Below are 22,976 nucleotides of genomic sequence, written 5' to 3' on the forward strand. Positions count from 1 at the left end.
AACTGAAACAGGTGGATGAAATGTCCAGTAACAGGTGGATGGATAAACAAGGAATGGTTTGTTCATGCAGTGGAATACAACTTGACAATAAAAAGGAATACAATATTGATACACTCAATAACATTGATGAACCTCAAAATAATTATGTTGCCTTCAAGATGCCATTCAAAAAGGCGTATGATTCCGTTTAGATAAAATTCAAAAATTCTAGAAAATGCAAAATCATCTACAGCGACAGAAAGATCAGGCAGTGATTGCCTGGGAATTGGCGGGGGTGGGGGCGCAGGGAGAAGTGAGAGGTGGGGGATTATAAAGGAGCATGAGGAAATTTTTGGAGTCTGATCTGTTCATTATCTTGATGTGATGGTTTTACAGACATATACATGCACCCAAACTTATTATATTGTATACTTCTTTACGAGTTCAATTCACTGTATGTCACTTCTACCTCAATAAAATTGTGCCTCTGTTGCCTCAACACAATGGCTACCTCCCAGCTTTGTCATTAGAATCAAATGAGTAGAAACTTTTAGAATGGCTCTTGGCTCGTTAGTGGTGAGGGCTCAAAACGTGTTGTTTCTTACTGTTGTTACAAACACGGAGGCTCAGAGGAAAGTTTTAAGAAAGGACTTTATTTCTTAGTAAGCAGGCAATATTACCACCTACATAGAAAGCAAAATAGTATAGGAATCAAATGACTTGCAAGTAAAGGAAAATTTGTTTCATAGTTGTCCTGATATCTGTTTTTTGTACCTTCTTTAAAAAGTGAATTTTTATCTTAAAAAATACAGTAAAAAAAAAAAAATCCTATTGACAGCTCAGCCAATTTCAGATGTTAAATAAGGATGCTTGCATGACAATTTCCCCAAATTCCCTATAATTCACATTTTGCGATGGTCTAAATCCTTTGGAGAATCCTGGGAGATTTTCCCAGGAATACAGGTTTGTGGGAGAGAAAGAACCAAGTAGGTGGTCTTTCTTGGCTCAGACGACATTACTGTTAAACATTAATTACTGAGAACTTATATTTCCTAAGACAAGCGCGTGTCTGAGTAATAATCCAGTTCCTGCAACCCCAGACAAAACGTATACAGCCTAAAGTGGTTTTTACAAAGAGACGTTGGAGGGATGAACATCGTTCTCTCATTGGTTGAAGAGCTTGCCCAATATGCCCTATGCACCCTTGGGATTGGCTGAGGCAGGCCCATCGCTGGACTGCTCCCTCAAGACTGGCGGAGTCAGGTTCTCCACGCCCGATACTGCTCCCTCGGGATTGGCTAGGGAAGGCTCTCCACACTCACTTCTGCTCCCTCAGGATTGGCTGAGGCAGAGTTTCCAAGAGCCATTCTGCTCTCCTAGGATTGGCTGAGGCAGGCTGTCCACGCGATTCTCCCTCTGGATTGGCTGAGTCTCTGAAGTTCTTCCCGCCTTCTCCCCGGCCGCCATCTTGCTTCCTTCCCCCAGGCCCTCATCAGTCAGCCCGCGGTGGAGCCCGGAGGCCAGCGGGTGGCTCAGCTCCGCGGAGGGAGCGGCAGGACCCCGGGGGTGACTCCCAGCATGCCTCCCCTCAAGTCCCGGCAGTTTTCCCGACCTCTTTTGCTCCCGGGCCCAGGCTGGTGTCCTCTCCTTGGCCTGCTCACGGAGCACAGAGGTGGGGGACCCGCAGGCAGGGTCCCCCTAACCGGGCCGAGGCCTTGACCCCTCCCAGCGCCCCTGCGGGCCCAAGTCAAGTCTGGAGGAGCCTCACCTCTGCCTCTGACCCTTGACCTTGGACACCAGTGGGACTCCAACCTGGGGTGATGGAAGATCCTGGTCTCTGTGGGGTTCGAATCCAACCTGGGCGCCTGAATTTACCCAGGACTTCACGTGCATGCCTTTCCTTTCAAAACAAGGTTGAATGTTTCCCCCCTAACTTAACCAAGTGCCCTGGGACGTGGTTGCTTTTCTTGTGGTTCTGAATTTCTGCCCTTTCTATGCTCCTCAAGACTCTCCTAAGAAGTAGGGTCAGTGTCCCTCACAGACACAGAGCCTTTGGGCTGAAAGCCAGCTTATTCAGTAAATGTGGAGAAAGAGCATGATCGGGATGCTCTAGTCCCCAAGGAGGAGGGCAGAGAGGGAGCTCTGGGAGGGTCCAGGTGGATTTCCTCAGGGAATGAGTGCTTTTTTTCCTCTCCTCCTTAAAGGTGAAGGACGGAAAGTGATACAGATGCAGCTGTGTCTTTACCCACTTCTGTTCTCACTTTTTAGGTGTAAGAGGAGGGAAGAAGACATCATGAGAATACGGGCTCACGTTTCTTCTTCTGACTCAGTTGGCCTCTTTATTCTGGATGTCTGTCCTTCCTCATGGTCAAAGAGAGATGTGGCCCCTTGGATGGAGCTCCCATAAGTTTGTCTGGCGGCATGGCGGAACCGGTACTTTTGTTAGTGGTATGAATCTGGCATTATGCTTAAGAGCTGAATTTGAGGGAAATGGTCACAGTTATGACCTCTGCAGGGGACTGAACCTCTAAAAGCCTCAGTTTCCCCACATATATAGGGCAGCACATCTACATGATAGGGTTGCTGTGAGGTACATGTGGGAAGAGCTTGGTACAGTGTCTTAGGCTTTGCTGTGACAAATCACTGACCTCAGATTCTGAGTAGCTCAACCCAACAGGCATTAAGTTCTGTTTATTTATTTATTTATTTATTTATTTATTTATTTATTGTTGCGTTAGGTCTTCGTTGCTGCGTGCGGGCTTCCTCTAGTTGCATCAAGCGGGAGCTACTCTTCGTTGCGGTGTGTGGGCTTCTCATTGTAGTGGATTCTCTTGTTGCGGAGCACAGGCTCTAGGCACGCGGGCTTCCATAGTGGTGGCTCACGGGCTCAGTAGTTGTGGCACACGGGCTTAGTTGTTCCACAGCATGTGGGATATTCCCGGATCAGGGATAAAACCCATGTCCCCTGCATTGGCAGGCAGATTCTTAACCACTGCGCCACCAGGGAAGTACTGGATATTCCTATTATTTTATTCTTTTCAAATTTTACTTTCAAAAAATATCTTAAATTTTGATGTCTTTTATTTATCACAAGAGACTTTTTAATATATTTATTGTTCACTTATTGATACATCCTGTCTTTTATTAATTCCCTTTTCATATCTTAAAGAAGTGACGATAATGTTGATCTTTTCAATGATTTATAAGAGCTGCTAATACATTAAAATTATAAAGTCTTTGTTTCTTATGTATGTTATAAAGACCTTGTCTTAGTTTGTCTTTAAACTTAGTTCCAATTTTTAATCTGAAACTGAAATGTGTAACTTTCTAAAATAAAAACAGTTTTTAGTTTAATGGTTTCTCTGTTGTCATATGTTTTCCCTATTGATTATATATTTCTAAAATTCACTATGCTTTAAGAATTTTCTTTTGAATTTTAAAATCTTGAATCCAGGTAAAACTCATTTATTCTAATGTGTGAACTAGGAATTTAACACTAATTGTATTTGAGTGCAGTCACTGGTTGAGCTAACATAGTATATTGAATACTTCCCACCAATCCCAAAGGCCCCTTTACCATTTGGTAAAGTGCTAAATACCCTTTGTCCTAGGCCTGTTCTCTAGCTCATGATCCTTTTGAATTTTTTCCTTATGGTAAAAATGTCAGAAAGATGCGTGCCTAACGGTTCAGCACAGTCATCTCTGGGAGAATGTGTGAGATACTTCCCACCCCCCTTCACTTGTGTGCATTTTGACTTACCTTCAATTTTCGTGTATTGAATCTTAAATTTTGCACCCCCCCTTACTTCTTTTTCATTCACATTTAAAAAAAATTGCTTGGGGAATTCCCTGGCGGTCCAGTGGTAAGGACTCCAAGCTCTCACTGCGGAGGGGCGGGTTCCATCCCTGGTAGGGGAACTAACATCCCACAAGCCCGGCAGCAATGCCAAAAAAAAAAAAAAAAGAAAAAGAAAATTGCTTGGCTGGGCTAATTTGGTTAACTTTCTCATCTGTGTTCTTAAATCTCTCTGTAGCTGGCGGCTGCGAGGAGACCCCTCATCTCCAGGCGGGGGTGATGGTGATGCAGAGCGGTAGGGGCTGGGGCGCTGTGGGGGTGATGTAGGGGCGGGGGCGTGGAGGGGGAGGGGCAAGTGAGGTCGGACGAGGAGAGGTGGGGATGACGTGGGGAGCGACAGGGTTGTGGGAGTTGGGGCGATGTGTGTTGGGGGTTGGGGTGGAGGGGGCGGGCCCCGCGCAGGCCCCGCCCCCACAGTGGGCGGAGCTCGCCGAGGACCTACAACGCGCGGCGTCGGGCTCTGTGCGCAGGCGCGCGTCGGTCCTCGGCGTGGCGCCCTGGCGGTCTCGGGCATGTCTGGGCGCGGCCGCGCGTGGGGCGGGCTGTAGGCCCTGGAGGTCGGCGCCCTGGTCAGCGCTGGCCTCCTGAGGCTGCGAAGAGGGGGCGTGGGGCGGAGGCAGAGGCAGCGCCGCCTGGGCCGCGTCCACACTGGATGGGGGGAGACTGGGGGTCCCGAGCAAACGCGCGGGAAGGGCCGCGTTTGTGGGAGAGGCCGCGCTGGCTGCGGGGTCTCCATCCTCGTAACCGCCGAGGCGGCCCGAATGCGGCCCAGAGGACTGAGCGACAGACCCCATCGGGCCCCGCAGCCCGGGGAGGTAAGACGAGCCCCGCGATGCTGCTCGGCGCGGCGTGGCGCGCGTTCCTCGGGCCCGAATACGTAACCGAAGCGTGTGTGCCTGAGGCTTGCGGCGGCGGTTTGCATCCCGGGTTTCCTTAGTTCCTTTCGACTGGTGTCCGTCTGGCCAGCGCTGTCCGGAACAGCCTCGGGCCGCGACGGAGACGCCCCGCAGCTGTGCCGTCCAGGGGCCGAGGGCACTTCAGCCGCGGCCGGCCCGCCTTTGTCCTCAGCCTCCTCTGCGGTCGTAGAAGTGCGGCCTGAGGTCTCTGGAGCTGTGTGTTCTCAGAGAGGCAGATCTGGCACCCGGATGAAGGTTCCCGCTGAAGTGAATTTGTCCCCTAGGCTCTACTGGAACAGAGCATCTCTACTGAGCCGGAAGGAGGGGGACTCCAGGAACGGGAATCTCACAGGGAAGAACCCCCGCTCCCTCCAGCCTCTGACCCGAGACACATCAGAGCTTCAGAAGAGAAGCGGAAGAAACCCAGAAAAGGAGCGTATCGCCCGGAGGGCCGAGGCTTGAGTGATTTCACCACCATCAGCTGTGAGTCACTTTGGAAGAGAGAAGGGAGCTGGGACTGAGTGAGACATGTGGCGGGAGTGGTGGGATGCTGGGGGATTCCGCAGCTGGGAAGCTTTTATCTTTAACCCCACCCCAGATGGCACCCTCCCCTCCCTTCATTCTCCACCAGTTCTTTCCAGAAGCTGGGCAGCGCTTTTCTGTCGTTCCTGTTCTTAGAGTCAAGAGTAGTAGTTCCCAGACGGTTTGCCAGGATTATCTATTTTTTTTCATTTGACAGAAGGGAAAAAGCCTGAAAGGGGAGATGACTTGTGAAGAATCGGTAAGAGGCACATAGAAGTCCTGGCATGTGCTGTCCACACGATCGCACGGAAACACGTTTCCTCTTAAAAAAATCCTTTTGAGGACGTCCCCGGTGGTCCAGTGGGTAAGACTCCACGCTTCCAATGCAGGGGCCCGGGTTCGATCCCTGGTCAGGGAACTAGATCCCGCATGCATGCTGCAACTAAGAAGTCCACATGCTGCAACTAAAGATCCCCTGTGCTGCAATTAAGACCCGGTGCAGCCATAAAAAAATAAAAATAATTTGATAAATATTTTTTAAAAAATCCTTTTGAGAAACAGCAAGTTAGAAGAAACAGTTTTTCTTTTTAAAAAAACAAGTTTAAGGCACTTATCCCTTTTTTCAAAACTTTATGAGGATTCTCAGACTCAGAGGGTTAACATCTTGGTAGTAAAACAGTTACGCAAAATAGCCTTTAGGGTTTTTCCCCCTGCTATATCAGTTTTAATGAAGTCATCATATTTCATATTTTGAGATGCTATCATTTGCTTAATAATTCTGCTTTAAATATTTCTGTGTTAGTGAGGGGAACATAAATAGTTAAAGGAGTAGGGAACATTGTGGGTTTAAGGAGTCACGAAGGGGCAGGTGTTAACCTTCCTCTCCTTCTCCAGGATTAAAGGTTACCCAGCTGGCGTGTGGAAGTTTTTAGGAAGAGCGTTGAGGAGCTCTCATCATCCTGTTCCTCGTTCCTCCTCTTCCAGGAATGCCTTCCCAGGTTTTGACAGTCTTCCAAGAACAACAGAAAATGAACAAATCCCAGGTGAGGTATTTCTTTTCTCTATTCCCTATTTCATTTTCCAGTGGATTTCATGGCTTTTATTAGGGTGTTCATATATTAAAATGGAAAAGTGGAAACAGATAAAAAGCCACCAAAATGGGATTCATCCTATCCTTCCCACCCCTCACCTCATCCTGGGTGGCATCTAGGCTCTACTACCTTTAAGATGTCATCATTTCTTAAACCTGTCTTTTCTACTTAATTCTTTCTCCCCTTATCAGAGCTTCATCTTCTCTCCCCTGCACTGTTGGAACAGTTTTTTGCTTCTTTCTCCCCGAGGTTAAGTCTGTCCTCCTGAGTAATCTGAAATGCTATTCAGATGCTGCCACTTCAGTATGGAAACCACTTGAATAGCTTCTGGCCCTCCAGAGGGAAAAGGCTGAGCTTCTTATCATGAAATTAAGGCTGTTGAGAACAGAACCACTTCCTATTTCTCTTTGTTTTATTAAATATTTAAAAAAATTCTCATATTCTACATTTTATTCAACAGTGATTGATTAGTGTGTGAGGTACTGAACTGTGTGCCACAGACTCTGCTCAAAACGATATAGAGACCTGGTCCCTTTTTGATGGAGTTCACAGTTTAGAGGAGAAGGTGACATTTAAAGAGTAAACATGTAACAGTGTTCTCCAGTGACCCCAAACCTGACATAACTTCCTGAACACATCTGGTTACCGCCCACCTGTGCATCTCATGTCTCTGTCCTGCGGGCTGACCTGGGAGCCCTGCTCCACTTCCTTTCCTGAGTCTCCAGTTCATCTCTCAGGAGCTAACTTGGGGAAGATCTCTTCCAGGAAGCCCTTCTCCTCTTTCTTTGTCCCCCTCTGGATTAATTGCCCTTCCTCTCTGGCTCCACAATGCCCCTGCTGTCCCTGTCACTGCACTTTGTCCATTGCGTGGAAATTACCTGTTTGTGTCTGTGTTGACAGGCCATTAGCCCTTCAAAGTCCAGATGCATGCCGTGTTCATCTTCATATTTGCCGTTCCTCACCCTGTGCCTTGCTCCTGGTAGGTGCTCATTACGTGTTTGTGGCTGAATAAGCAAATGGTAGGCTTGGGAACCAAACTCTGCTCTGACTCGATAATCATCCTACCTGAATACAGAGCAGGGCCATCCAGGAGAATTGGGGTCTCCTTTCCCTTCTCTGAATGCTATCTTGGATCATGCAAGGTGGAGTATTTTTGTTACTGTTGCTTTTGTAAGAATTCGTGTTTGTTTGAGCAGTATTAGGTTTACAGCAAAGTTGGGCTGAAGGTACAGAGATTTCCCTTATACCACCTGCCCTCAGACACCTACAGCCTTCCCCGTTATCAACAATCCCCACCAGACGGTACACTTGTTAAAATGGATGAACCTATGTTGACACGTAATTGTCACCCAAAATCTGTAGTTTGCATTAGGGTTCACTCTTGGTGTTGTACATTCTGTGGGTTTTGATGAATGTATCACATGTTTTCACCATTATAGTATCATACAGGGTAGTTTCACTGCACTTAAAACTCCTCTGTGCTCCACCTGTTCATCCCTCCCTTCCCTCCCTGCCTCCCCTCCCCCCACCAACCACTTCATTGTCTCCGTTGTTTTGCCTTTTCCAGAATGTCGTATAGTTGGAATCATACAGTATGTAGCTTTTTCAGATTGGCTTTTTTTGACCTGGTAATATTCATTTAAGATTTCTTCATTTCTTTTCATGGCTTGATAGCTCATTTTGTTTTAGTGCTGAATAGTATTCCATTGTCTGGATGTACCACAGTTTATCCATTCACCTACTGAAGAACGTCTTGGTCACTTCCAAGTTTGGGAAGTTGAGAATAAGGCTACCATAAGCATCCGTGTGCAGATTTTTGTGTGGACATAAGTTTTTAACTTCATTGGGTGAATACCAGGGAGCATGATTGCTGGGTCATACGGTGAGAGCATGTTTATCTTTGTAAGAAACCATCAAACTGTCTCCCAAAGTAGCTGTGCCATTTTTGCATTCCCACCAGAAATGAATGAGAATTCCTGTTGCTCCACATCCTCACCAGCATTTGGTGTTGTCAGTGTTCTGGATCTTGGGCATTCTAACAGGTGTATAGTGGAATCTCATTGGTTTAATTTGCAGTTCCCTAATGACATGTGATGTGGAGCATCTTTTCATATGCTTATTGTTTGTCATCTGTATATCTTCTTTGGTAAGCAGTCCCTTAAAGTCTTGGGTTGTTTGTTTTCTTATTGTTGAGTTTTAAGAGTTCTTTGTATATTTTGGATAATAGTCCTTTATCAGATGTGTCTGTTGCAGATATTTTCTCCCAGTTTGTGGCTTGTCTTTCCACTCTCTTGACAGTGTCTTTGACAGAGTGGAAATTTTTCATTTTAATGGAGTACAGCTTATCAGTTACTTCTTTCATGGATCATGCCCTTGGTGCTGTGTCTAAAAAGTGATTGCTAAACCGAAAGTCATCTAGATTTTCTCCTGTTTTATCTTCTAGGACTTTTGTAATTTTGTATTTTACAGTTAAGTTTGTGATCCATTTTTAGTAAACTTTTGTGATGGGTGTAAAGTCTGTGTTTAGATTATTTTTTTTGCATGTGGATGTCCAGTTATTCCAGCACCATTTTTTGAAAAGACTATCTTTGCTCCATTGTATTGTCTTTGTTCCTTTGTCAAAGATCAGTTGACTACATGTATGTGGGTCTATTTCTTGGATCTCCGGTTTGTTTCATTGATCTATTTGTCTATTCTTTCACTGTCTTGATTACTGTAGCTTTGCAGTAAGGCTTTAAGTCAGGTAGTGTCCGTCCTCCAACCTTGTTCCTCTCTTTCAATATTGTTTGGCTATTCTGGGTCTTTTGCCTTTTTAATATAAAGTTTAGAACCAGTTTGTTGATATCCACAAAATAATTGACTGGGATTTTGAGATTTCATTGAATCTGTAGATCAGGTTTGGAAGAACTGACATCATGGTAACATTGAGTCTTCCTGTCCACAAACATGTAATATCTCTCCATTTATTTAGTTCATCTATTTCTTTCATCAGAGTTTTACAGTTTTCCTCATATACATCTTGTACATATTTTGTTAGATTTATACATAAGTATTTCATTTGGGGGGTGAGTGAATGTAAATGATACTGATTTTAATTTCAAATTCCACTTGTTCATTGCTGTTATATAGAAAAATGATTGACTTTTATATATTAACCTTGTGCCCTACAAAATTGCTATAATCACTTAATAGTTTCAGGACTTTTTTGTTGATTCTTTCGGATTTTCTACATAGACGATTTTGTCATCTGACTACAAAGACAGTTTTATTTCTTCCTTCCTAATCAGTATACCTTTTGTTTCCTTTTCTTGTCTTGTTACGTTAGTTAGGACTTCCAGTACAGTGTTGAAAAGGAGTGGTGAAGGGGACATCCTTGCCTTGTTCCTTATATTAGTGGGAAAGCTGCTAGTTTCTCACCATTAAGTATGATGTCATCTGTAGGCTTTTGTAGATATTCTTTATCAAGTTGAGGAAGTTCCTCTTTGTTCCTAGTTTACTGAGAGTTTATTTATTTATTTTGGCTGTGTTGGGTCTTCATTGCTGTGTGTGGGCTTTCTCTAGGTGCAGCTAGCAGGGGTACTCTTCGTTGTGGTGCATGGGCTTCTTATTGCGGTGGCTTTTCTTGTTGCAGAGCATGGGCTCTAGGTGCACAGGCTTCAGTAGTTGCAGCATGCAGGCTCAGTAGTTGTGGCACACTGGCCCTAGAGTGCACAGGCTTCTGTAGTTGAGGCGTGTGGGCTCAGTAGTTGCGGTGTGTGGGCTCTAGGGCGCGTGGGCTTCAGTAGTTATGGTGCACGGGCTCCAGTAGTTGTGGCACGTGGGCTCTAGAGCGCAGGCTCAGTAGTTGTGGTGCACAGGCTTAGTTGCTCCGCGGCATGTGGGATCTTCCTGGACCAGGGTTTGAACCCGTGTCCCCTGCGTTGGCAAGCAGATTCTTAACCACTGCACCACCAGGGAAGTACCGAGAGTTTTTTTAATCATTTCTCAAATGCTTTTTTTGTGTCTTTTGATATGATCATGTGATTTTTGTTCTGTAGCCTGTTGATGTGATGGATTACATTAATTGATTTTTGAATGTTGAGCCAGCTTTGATATCTGGAATAAATCCCACTTGTTTGTGGTGTATATTTCTTCTTATATTTTGTCAAGGATTTTTGTATCTATATTCATGAGAGATATTTGTCTGTGGTTTTCTTATCTTGTAATGTCTTTGCCTTGAGACAAAGGTAGGAACTATTCCCTGTTTCTATTTTCTGAAAGAGATTGTAGATATTTAGTATAATTTCTTTCATAAGTGTTTGGTAGAATTTATGAGTGAACCCATCTAGGCTTGGTTCTTTTTGTTTTGGAAGGTTATTAATTATTGACTCAATTTAAAAATACAGACTTATTTAGATTGTGTATTTGTTCTTGTGTGAGTTGGGTAGATTGTGACTTTGAACAGATTGGTCCACTTCATCATTGTCAAATTTGTGGGCAGAGAGTTACTCATTATATTTCTTTATTATTTTAATGTCAATGGGATCTGTAGTTATATCCCCACTTTCATTTCTGATATTAGTAATTTGTGTTCTCTCTTTTTCTTAGTCTAGCTAGAGGTTTATTAATTTTATTGATCTTTTCAAAGAATCGATTTTTGGTTTCATTGATTTTTCTCCATTGATTTCCTATTTTCAGTTTCTTTTGAAATTTCATTTTGATTCTACTCCAGTTTTTATTATTTCTTTTCTTCTGCTTGCTTTTGATTTAATTTGTTCTTCATCTAGTTTCCTAAGGTGGAATCTTAGATGACTGATTTTAGATCTTTCTTTTTTCTAAATATATGCATTCAATGCTATAAATTTCTAAGTACTGATTTTGCTGCATCACACAATAAATTGTGTTTTAATTTTCATTTAGTTCAAAATATTTTAAAATTTCTTTTGAGACTTCTTCTTTCACCCATGTGTTACTTAGAAATGTGTTGTTTAATCTTCTTGTATTTTAGAGTTTTTCAGCTATCTTTCTGTTACTGATTTATAGTTTAATTCCATTGTGATCTGAGAGGTTAGACCTTGTATGATTTCTGTTCTTTTAAATTTATTAAGGTGTGTTTTATGGCCCAGAATGCGGTCCATCTTGGTGAATATTCCATGTGAGTTTGAGAAGAATGTGTATTGTGCTTTTGTTGGATGAAGCAGTCTATAGATGTCAATTAGTGCCAATTGACCGATGGTGTTGTTGAGTTCAACTACAGGCAAACCTCAGAGATATTGTGGGTTTGGTTCCAGACCATCCTAGTAAAGCTAATATCATAATAAAATGGGTCACAAATTTTTTGGTTTTCCAGTGCCTATAAAAATTATGTTTACACTGTACTGTAGTCTGTTAAGTGTGCAATAGCATTATGCCTAAAAAATGCACATACCTTAATTTAAAAAATGATGCTGTTAGAAAAATGATGGCAGTAGACTTGCTCGATGCAGGGTTGCCACAAACCTTCAACTTGTATTAAAAAAAAAAAAAGGCAGTATCTGCGAAGCACAGTAAAATGAGGCTTGTCTTTGTGTCTTTACTGATTTTCTGCCCGCTGTTTGTGATAGAGCTGTGTTGAAGTCTCCAACAGTAGATTCCGTCTGTTTCTCCTCGTAGTTCTATCACTTTTTGCCTGATGTATTTGACACTTTGTTGTTAAGTGCATACATGTTAAGGATTGTTACCTCTTCTTGGAGATTTGACCCCTTTATCATTATGAATGACTTTCTTTATCCTTGATAACTTTTCTTACTTTGAAGTCTGCTATATCTGAAAATAATATAGCTACTCCACTCCTGCTTTCTTTTGATTAGTATTATCATGGTGTGTCTTTCTCCATCCATGTACATGGTGGGGAGGGGTGTTCAAACTCTTATCTTTAATGGAGTTTTCCCCCCCAGTTTTTTTATTGTGGTAAAATACACATATAAAAATTATCATTTTTAGATAACTAATAAGGACCTACTGTATAGCACAGGGAACTCTACTCAATACTCTGTAACGGTCTACGTAGGAAAATAATCTAAAAAAGAGTGGATACATGTATATGTATAACTGATTCACTTTGCTGTACACCTGAAACTAACACAACATTGTAAATCAACTATACTCCAAAAAATTTTTTTAAAAAAAGTATCACTTTTACCATTTTAAGTATTCAGTAGTATTAAATAAGTACATTTATAATGTTGTGCAACTGTGACTACCATCCATCCACATGACTCTTTATCTTATAAAGCTGAAACTCTGTACCCATTAAACGATAACTTCACATTCCTTCCTCCTCCTAGCCCCTGGCAACCATCATTATATTCTCTGTCTCTATGATTTTGACTATTCTAAGTACCTCATATAAGTGGTTTTATGTAGTATTTGTCCTTTTGTGCTTGTCTTATTTCACTTAGCATAATGTTCTCAAGGTTCATCCATGTTGTAGCATATGTGAAATTTTCCTTCCTTTCTATTGTATATACATATCACATTTTGCTTATTTATTCATCTGTCGATGAACACTTGGGTTGCTTTCACATTTTAGCTAATGTGAGTAATGCTGCTATGAACATGGGTGTACAGATATTTCTTTAAGATCCTGCTTTCCGTTCTTTTGGGTATATACCCAGAAGTGGAATTGCTTGGTCATATGGTAATTCTGTTTTTAATTTTTTAAGGAACTGCCACACCCTTTTCTGTAACAGCTGTACTGTTTCACATCCCCACCAACAGTGCACAAGAGTTCCCGTGGCTACACATCCTCTCCAGCACTTGTTACTTTGTAGTGGTTGTCATGTTTTGTTTTGTTTTTTGTTTTCATAGTAGCCATCCTAATGGGTATGAGGTGGTATTTCATTGTAGTTTTAATTTGCATTCCACTAATGATCAGTGATATTGAGCATCTTTTCATGTGCTTATTGGCTATTTGTGTATTCTCTTTAGAGCAATGTCCAAGTCCTTTGTCCATTTTGAATTGGATGTTCGGGGAGTTTTTGGTGTTTAGTTTTAGGGGTTCTTTATATATTCTGGATATTAATCCCTTACCAGACATATGATTTGCAGATATTTTCTCCCATTCTGTGGGTTGCACTTTACTCTGTTGATACTGTCTTTTGATGCAGAACATTTTTAGTTTTCAGGGAGTCCAATTTGTCTGTTTTTTGTTTTGTTCCCTGTGCCTTTGGTGTCATATCCAAGAAATCATAGCCAGATACTGTGTCATGAAGCTTTGGCCTTGTTTTCTTCTAAAAGTTTTATAGTTTTAAGTCTTACATTTAGGTCTTTGATCCATTTTGAGTTAATTTTTTTATTTGAGGTTAAGTAAAGATCCAGCTTTATTCTTCTGCGTGTGGATATTCAGTATTCCCAGTACCATTTGCTGAAACGACTATCTTTTCCCCATTGAATGGTCTTGACAACCTTGTCAAAAAGCATTTGAGCATAAATTTGAGGGTTTATTTCTGGGCTCTCTATTTTATTCCTTTGGTCTGTTTGTTTTTATGCCAGTACCACAGCATTTTTAGTACTGTAGCTTTGTAGTATCATAAGGGATATTGGTCTGTAGTTTTCTTGCAACATCTTTGTCTGGCTTTGTTTTAAGGGTGATGCTGGCCTCATAGAATGAGTTAGGAAGGGTTCGCTCCTCTTCAATTTTTTGGAAAAGTTTGAGAAGGATTTGTATTAGTTCTACTTTCTTTCTTTGGCTATGCTGCGCAGCATGTGGAATCTTTGTTCCCCGACCAGGGATCAAACCCATGCCCCCTGCAGTGGAAGCGTGGAGTCTTAACCACTGGATTGCTAGGGAAGTCCCAGTATTAGCTTTTCTTTAAATGTTTGGTAAAATGAACCAGTGAAGCCATCAGGTCCGGGACTTTTATTTGTCGGGATATTTTTGGTTACTGATCCAATTTCCATACTAGTTATAGGTGTATTCAGAGTGCCTATTTTCTTCATGATTTAATCTTGGTAGATTTTATGTTTCTAAAAATTTTTCCATTTCGTCTTGGTAATCCAATTTATTGGTGTACAGTTGTTCATAGTATTCTCCCATAATCCTTTTTATTTCAGGAGAATCGGTAGTAATGTTCATATCTTCATTTCTGATTTTAGTAATTTGAGTCTTTCCTCTTTTTTTCTTATTCCATCTAGGTAAAAGTTTGTCAAATTTGTTCATCTTTTTTAAAAAACAGTTTTTGGTTTCATTTTCTCTGTTTTTCTATTTTCTATTTTGTTTACTTCTGCTCTAATCTTTATTATTTCCTTCCTTCTGCTAGGTTTGGGTTTAATTTGTTCTTTTTCTAGTTCCTTAAATTGTAATGTTTGGTTGTTGATTTGAGATCTTCCTTGCTGCTGTTTAATGTAAACGTTACAGCTACCATGATGATTGCATGTGTGTCTTCACCAGCTCCTCATTTCTTCAGTGGTCACACCTCCCACCTATGGAGGCACAAGATATCCCAGTGCTTTCTTCTCCATTGGGAAGAAAACAGTAGGTTGATTACATTTAAACTTTTAATGAGGAAAATAAAGATAAATTAAGCTTATCATTATTATGTGGATTAGCAGAATGTATATAGTACTTATTAAAAATGAATAAGTTGGGGGTGCTCAAAACTTTACTGCCAGGATGGTGATGAAGTATTTTGGAGACCACTCAACTACACGGATGAGTCCAGAATTACTGCACAATGTGCTGCTGAACACCTTTGCAGTTCGTCCTCTTCTCGTGGCCCTGCCCTGTTCCCCTGTTCCTGTCATACTGCTGTGTGTTTTTCATACCTCTTTGACTTTGTGTATGTGCTTGCACCACATTAATGAAGATCTGCTATTGTGAATCCCGAACTGACAATACAAAATAGTCATATCTCCTACATTATATAATACTGATTCTAGCATAGCTCTAATAATACCTTATTACACGATAAGTATTCATAGGTATGATTTGTCTCCTTACCAAGATTTGAGCTCCTTGAAGGCCAAATAAAAATGATTGATTTAGCTCAATATTCTTGGCAAGCTAGGACAGTTTCAGACACATGGTAGAAACTTCAATTTTTTTTGTTTGAATTAATAAGTTAATATACCGTCTGGATTTTCCTATTATGATATCACTTTATCCCACAAAGTAAACCACAAAACAAGGTATAGAATAGGCAGCCTATATAATATTTATGGTAAACTCTCAAAATCAACATGTTAAGAATTATTTCCCATCTCTCTCACATCACCCAATACTGATCTCTTTGGCTTGAACAGAAGTGTGCTGGCCAGGGATCCATGTCATTCAGGGACGTGACTGTGGACTTCACCTGGGATGAGTGGCTACAGCTGACCTGTATGCAGAGGACCCTGTACCGGGATGTGATGCTGGAAAACTACAGCCACCTGGTCTCCGTGGGTGAGGAGTCTTCCCTGTGTAATGCCTCACAGTGTGCATTTCTTTTCTTAGCTGCCAAAATTTATGAGCCCTTGGTGGAGCTTTATGATATTTGTACACCTCATGGGTCAGAAATGATTGCTGCTATTGAGCACAGAAAGAATGTTTCTGTTCTCACTTCCCTAAAGAAAGGTTCAAATGGTCACCATTATCATGCGAATCCTGAACCGGCACCTTCATTGTCCTTCAGGGCCCCGATGTCCAAGCAGCTTGTCCGAAGTCTTAACCCTGTATCTCACTCACAGGGTACTGCATCAGCAAACCAGAGGTGATCTTCAAGCTAGAGCAAGGAGAAGAGCCGTGGCCATTAGAGAGAGCATTTCCATGCCGGAGTGATCCAGGTGAGTTAGTCATTATCAGGTGAAAAAAAAGAAGCCACTGGAAATGCAGACCCAGATGGATTGGTCCAGAAGTTGAGAGCTTTGGTCTCTGTCTCAGTAATTCTGTGTAGGGGCTTCAGACCTTGGGAAGTAACTGAACGGTGAGCCAGCCTGCCTCAGATAACCTGAACCACATTTCCGTCCACCACTCTTAAGTACCAGCGCTTTCCTCTCTGGCCTGACTTTTAGGGAAGGTGACCATTCTTGTTCCCAGCGTTGACCCCCTGCCTGCTTCATCTTAGACCTTTGTTCTTGGTTTCTCCTTTCTAGTATTCATCTTCTCTCCATTTTCATGGACTATTTTCTTTTCAGTTTTCCCCGCAGGCATTTATTAATTCATTCTGCAGATATTCTTACTCTGTGCCACCCACGCTTCTGGTGTCGGGGATACGCCGATGAACAAACACTGTCCCAGAGCTCCTATAGCTTACAAGCTAGCAGGAGGAGGAGACGTGAATAAATAAGTTTACATGTCCAGCGGTGACGAGAATGGTGAAAAGAACTAAAGCAGGAGATAGAGAGCGGGGTTTGCTCTTGTAAAAGGTGGTTGGAGAATGCCTTTCTGATGAAGTCAGCATTAGAGCAGATAATGAAGTAAGGAGGTGAGTCATGTGGATTCTGGGGGTTCCAGGCGAAGGAACAGCCACAGGGCCAAGTTTCTGCGGCAGGAGTTTGTTGGAGTGCTCTGAGAAAAACAGGGAGGCCAGAGTGGTGGCAGGGGAGCACCTGAGAGGGATGCTGGTGGGAGGTGACATCCGACAGGTAGCCAGGGGCCAAATGATGTCTTACAGGACACGGCGAGGGCTTTGACTTCATTTGGGGCGAGATGGGTAGCTATTACTGGATTTCTGCAAAAGAGTATATTTTAAAAGAATTTCTTTGCTACTGTGCAGAGAAAATTGGGGATAGGGACAAGGGTGGTGGACAAAGTAAAAGCATAAAGACAGTGTGAATGCTGGCTCCTGAAATACTGACCACCACCATTGTTAAGGCAAATCTTAATTTATTGCTCACCCTGACAGTCTTTGTAGCATCTTGGAAAAGAGTGAACAAAGTCAGGTTATTTATTGGATTTGAGGGTATAGTTTAAAGTATATTTTTTTAATTCAGGGGCTTGATAACCTTTGGGTAAGAATTATGATTTAACAGTTTAGGATTTGTGGACAGGTCTTGGAGAATAAGTAGTAGAGTATCTATGGGAAAGGTGAGAAGTTTAAAAGGGTTTTGAGGAAGCTTCTGAAATGAACAGTAAAATCATTTGCAACTTTTATCTTCCTGGGCATGAGTTTCATGGAGCAGGAAAGTCTGCTGGTGAACACAGTAGAACAGTAGTCATGGTAATGCAGAGAGTAAGCTGTGTGGATGTTGACGGTTTCAGCTCTCGACAGCAAAGAGGTGTTTGCAGTGGCTTAGATGTGAAGTGAGGGGGTAGACGTTATGAAATGTGGCTCCATGTTTGGAGAGTAGGATTTGCTGTTGGGTAGGATGTGGAGTGAGAGAACGGGGTGGGGAGCCAAGGATGACCTCAGTATTTAGTCTGAGCAACCTGCTGGGGTGGGAGGTGTTCACTGAGATGGGAAAAGTGGGGAGGAGCAGTTCGGGGCAAATTTTTTAAGAAGTGACTTTGAGAAGCGTCAGTGACTTGAGATGATTATTAATTATTCAAATTTAGATGTTGATGAGGCCCTTGGACATACAGATCTGGAGTTGGAGAACAGACAGGAGTGTAGATTAAATTTGAAAGTCATGAGTTGAAAGGTGGTATGCAGACATAACTGGGCCTTGGGGAGTGGATGTGGATAGACAGGAAAAGAGGCTGCAACCCACAGCCTTACAACATGTAGGAGTCACAAGCGTAACAGAGAAGAAAACCCAGAGAGATGTCTGGAGGCCAATAAAGGTGCTTGTCAAGAAGGACACAATGAATTTCTAGTTTGAAATTGGAAATATGAAGTCAGCGTTTTCCCCCTTTGTTCCTGTAAACCATCTAAAACCAACTAGGAGATTGAGAAATGAGTTGCAGACTGGTATTTCGTATAAATCTGAGAAATAGCTAAACTTGAAACCATGACATAAGGGGAAGAACTGTTGAAAGCAATAAAAAAATCAAGCTGGGTACAGGCACCTGGAATTGGAACCAGAGAGAGACCTCCAGGGCTGCTGACCTCAGAAGGAAATGCAAGGTGACTAACCCTTGGTAAAACATCAGGAAGGGATTGAACAAGATTGTGGCAGGAACTTCCTTGTTACCTGCTTTGGTTCTGAGAAGCAGAGAAGTGGGATTCAGGGTGGAATCACACACATAACCCTTAGCTGTGTAAAGTATTGGTCTTTGTAGCATTTGGGGGATAAACGAGACTTTGCACGTGAAAATGCCCAGAGGTTTTCTGAGAGAAATAAAAGGTAATCAAATGCAATGTTAAGTTCTTGGTCCTAAGCAGCCAGTGCAGGATGCATGGACGTTTTCATAAGAAAAAAAAAGGGAGAAAGAGCAAAAAAGAAAAGGCCAAAAAAAAAAAAAAATTAGTAAGTGAAGAACACACACCTGAAAAATATTGTCATAGAAGAGAGAAATATTGTGACCAAGTATCTCACTATGAATGTTTCACAACTTAATGAAGCAATTGCCTTTATGATGCAAAAGCACAAGGAACCATATTATAAGCACTGAGGGGAGAGATGAAGAGACACAGGAGATTGTCTGAAAGCTTCCAGTGCTCAGGAATGAACTGGAAGAAGAAACATCCTGACAGTAAAATGTGTAGAATTGGAAGGAGCACAAGGAGCTGAAAACATAGTGAGGGGCCTGGAAGAGAGAAACACAGGAAGTGAGCAGAAGGAATGGGAATTGGGGCACAGTTAAAGGGGTCACATGTGGAAGACTGGAAAAGGAGGTTCAGCATGCACACCATCCAGTCCCCCATGTGGAAAGCCAGAGATAATTGAACAGAACAAATATTTAGAGATACATTTCAAGGAAACTTCCTGGTATGAAAGAAGACTGGAGTCTACATGAAAAGGACTAACTTACGGGAAACTAACTCAGAATTGTCGCCACCATGGTGTATCCTAGGGAAGTTACTAGATTTTTAAAGAAAGAAAGATTCTTTTTGGTCTGCAAAACCAAAGAATTAAGTCATTTAAAACTTTGTTGAGGAATATTGACAAATATAATTGTATATATGTAAAACGTACAGTGTGATGATTTGATGTACATATATTGTAGAATGATTACCAAGATTAAGATAATTAACACATCCATCACCTTACGTAGTTAACAGGTAATTTGTATGTGTGTTTTGGGGGGGTGTGTGTGAGAATGATTCAGATATATTTGCAACAGCGTTCAAGGGTACAATACCATATTATTAACTATAGTCACCATGCTCTACATTAGATCCCCAGCACTTGAATTAAGTCTTTTTTCTTTTAAATTCTGGCTGTGCTGCTCGGCTTGCGGGATCTCAGTTCCCTGACCAAGGTTTGAACCTGGGCCATGACAGCAAAAGCACTGAATCCTAACCACTAGACCACCAGGGAACTCCCCAGTCATTTTTGAGGGGGAGAAAAAAAATCAAGTTGATCTCAGACGTCCATAATAACATCCAGTGCTTTTAAAAAGCAGTGGAGAAAGAATTACAAAATCCTTAAGAACTAAAAGTAAATCCCAATAATTTTATATGTAGACAAAATGTTATTCAGCTAAAGTAACAACAGTAAGTTTGAACATGCAAGAATGCAGGGAAATATTGTTCTCGTGAATTCTTTGTAAAGAATCTTCTAGAACATGAACTTAAGAAATGGTAAAGTATAAAATAGCAGAAGATTGTTTTTGAGTGCTGTTTATTTAAGTGAGAACCAAGTCTAAAACTGAAGTGGGGATTGATTATCAGGATAGAATTAAAACATAAAGGATTTAAGATTTTAGGATTATTAGATATAAAATTTTAAAATTTGGAATAGCCAAGTCCCAAAATAAACAAAGCAGTTTAGAAGGCTAAGAAAAACTAGGGGGAGCTTGCCCTTTCAAATTCAGTGCTAGCTATTGGCTGTAGTGTGATATTGATGTAAGAATAAATGGATCAGAAGTTAGATTCCAGAACTAGCTCCACGCGTATGGAAATCAGATATGTGAGAAACAGACAAAGGGGAGATAATTCAATAAGTGCTGTTCAGAAAATTACTCATATGGAGAAAACATTTATGTCTTTTACCATTATACAGAAATCAATTTAAAAGTAAAATATATAAAACTTCTGGAAGAAAGTATAGTGGAATATGTTTATAACTATATAAAAGGGGAATATACGCTCTTGATATATATGTATCATCATCTATGTACAATCCTTGTGAAAGGGTTCTCAAACAGCACAAAAATACTGTTTTAGAAGAAAAAAAATAGATTATATTAAGATCATTACAAAACACCATAAAAATTCAAGATTCATGGCATAGAGTGAGAGAAGTTATTTGTAACATATATAACCAGCAAAGGCTTAATATCCAAAATATATTCATGGCTTTTCTCAAACAGAAATTTAAATAAGGCATTATACATTATTCATTTTACTTAATTTCTGCTTCCTCCCACTGGAATGTAAACTTCATGAGAACAGGATTTTTTTTCTTTCATGTCTGTTTCCACTGTTTAGGATAGTGCCAGCCACAGTTTAGCATTCAATAAAAGTTTGTTGAATAATGAACTCCTACAATTCATAAGAAAAAGTCAAACAACCCAACAGAGAAGTGGACAAAAGACATACATGAAAGGGAGACACAAGTGGGAAACAAAAACACAAATGATAAATGAGAATATCTACAACTTCATTGGTAATCAGAGAAGTAAAAAGTATGACAGTGAAATAGCATTTTCTGTGCTCAAATTTGGCAAAAATTAAGACGTCTTACAGTAGCAAGCAGTTTTGATCACACGATCACTCTGTCTCCTGGGAAGAGTTTGTCAAGAACTAGGTCTTACAATGTCTCTTCCCTGTACCTCATCTGTTCCTAAGAGTTAAGGTTTTCACTTTACCCAGTTACTGAAAAATGCCCAGGTCCTCTATCTCCGCCTCATCTGCCCTCTACTCTCCGTTTTACCTGAGATGTTCCAGTCCTTTCGTTGTCAGTGTGGCAAAAACTAACCCTAAAATCATTTCTTCCAAATTGTAAATCTTCTCACATTCCTTATTTCCACTTACTTGGGTTCTAACACTTTTCTTCTCCCGTATCTGACAACCATGAAAAGCACCTGTAATACTGATCTGTCCATAGTTCCTCTTATTTTTAATTTTCTTTTGAAAACTATCTTCTATAGTTTTTATTCTTACCTTCCAGTGACCTTACTCAAAACCAGAACCTTATTCTCTGATGCCTTATTTCATTCCTAATTGTAAGTATATATTTTTAAATCTAAAGCATCTGTTTCATCTTGTTGCTGGCCTTATATAATCCTAGGGTTGTCCTCTATTACTTAAGACACCTCTTCTTAAACGTATCAGTCCATATTCATCCTTTTTTGTTGATGTGACTCAAAAACTCATGGTAAGTTCCATTTGATCCTCCTTCTAAATACTGCTCATACATCTTACCCACATCTGCACCTCTTCTTGAGGTTTGCCTGTCCAGAGCCTTAAGAAAGGGCTTAGGACTGTGCCTGGCATGTAGTTAATGCTTGTTGTGTGTATTTTACACTTAGTTTATGTTTGAGCTCAAGTACTCACCTCTGTTTTGAAGTGCTTCTTACTCTCTCCCCTCTTAGAATTCCCATTTCACTTAGCAGCTGAGCCACAAGGAATTCAGACCTCATCATATACTGTGACACCCGAGAGCATCTGGTTATTGCTGAGGCTTTTGTCCCCATCTGGAGGGCCTCTTTTTTTTTTTTTTAACTCTTCCTTAATTTGATGTATAATATATAATAGATATGCTCATCTATTAATGCTGATTGATACGTTTATTCAGAAAGCATTTCTTAAGTACATAGGCCTACATCACTTACCTGTAGATTCTGATTCATAGGGTACATGGATTGACATGGGGCTATGACACTCTATACTCCATGTTTTGTTTCTGTTTTTTTAATAAATTTGTTTTTATTTATTTGTTTATTTTTGGCTGCATTGGGTCTTCGTTGCTGCGTGTGGGCTTTCTCTAGTTGCGGCGAGCGGGGGCTACTCTTTGTTGCGGTGCCTGGGCTTCTCATTGCGGAGCGTGGGCTCTAGGCACGTGGGCTCAGTAGTTGTGGCTCATGGGCTGTAGAGCACAGGCTCAGTAGTTATGGCGCACGGGCTTAGTTGCTCTGCGGCATGTGGGATCTTCCCAGACCAGGGCCCGAACCCATATCCCCTGCACTGGCAGGCGGATTCTTAACCTCTGCGCCACCAGGGAAGCTATACTCCATGTTTTGAATAAAAATTTCCAGGTTATTCTGTGGGGGAGGGATAAATTAGGAGGTTGGGATTAACATATACACACTACTATATATAAAGTACATAATCAACAAGGACCTACTGTATAGCACAGGGAAATCTACTCAGTACTCTCTAATAACCTATATGGGGAAAGAATCTAAAAAAGAATAGGTATATGTATATGTATAACTGAATCACTTTGCTGTACACCTGAAACTAACACAACATTGTAAATCAACCGTACTCCAATACAAAATAAAAATAACTAAGAAAATTTTCCAGGTAATTCTGATGCTTTTTGAGGGCCACCAACTGAATGTCTACTCAGAGGGACTCAAAGGCAACTGGAGATACATTAAAACCTGCTAGGAGCATAGGCTGTAGTTGGGAGAAAGAAACA

General features: G+C 41.4%; 1 long non-coding RNA gene across 1 annotated transcript; it reads left to right on the top strand.

The window, feature by feature from the left end:
* Nucleotides 1-4,454: 4,454 nt before the first annotated feature.
* On the top strand, nt 4,455-15,689 carry LOC133103890 (uncharacterized). The gene is made up of 6 exons (XR_009703409.1): nt 4,455-4,650; nt 5,016-5,214; nt 5,471-5,617; nt 6,148-6,296; nt 7,245-7,323; nt 15,606-15,689. It is a non-coding gene; the product is annotated as an uncharacterized LOC133103890 (long non-coding RNA).
* The last annotated feature ends 7,287 nt before the right edge of the window (nt 15,690-22,976 follow it).

The sequence above is a fragment of the Eubalaena glacialis genome, chromosome 13, assembly GCF_028564815.1.
Source record: "Eubalaena glacialis isolate mEubGla1 chromosome 13, mEubGla1.1.hap2.+ XY, whole genome shotgun sequence".
Lineage (NCBI taxonomy): Eukaryota > Metazoa > Chordata > Mammalia > Artiodactyla > Balaenidae > Eubalaena > Eubalaena glacialis.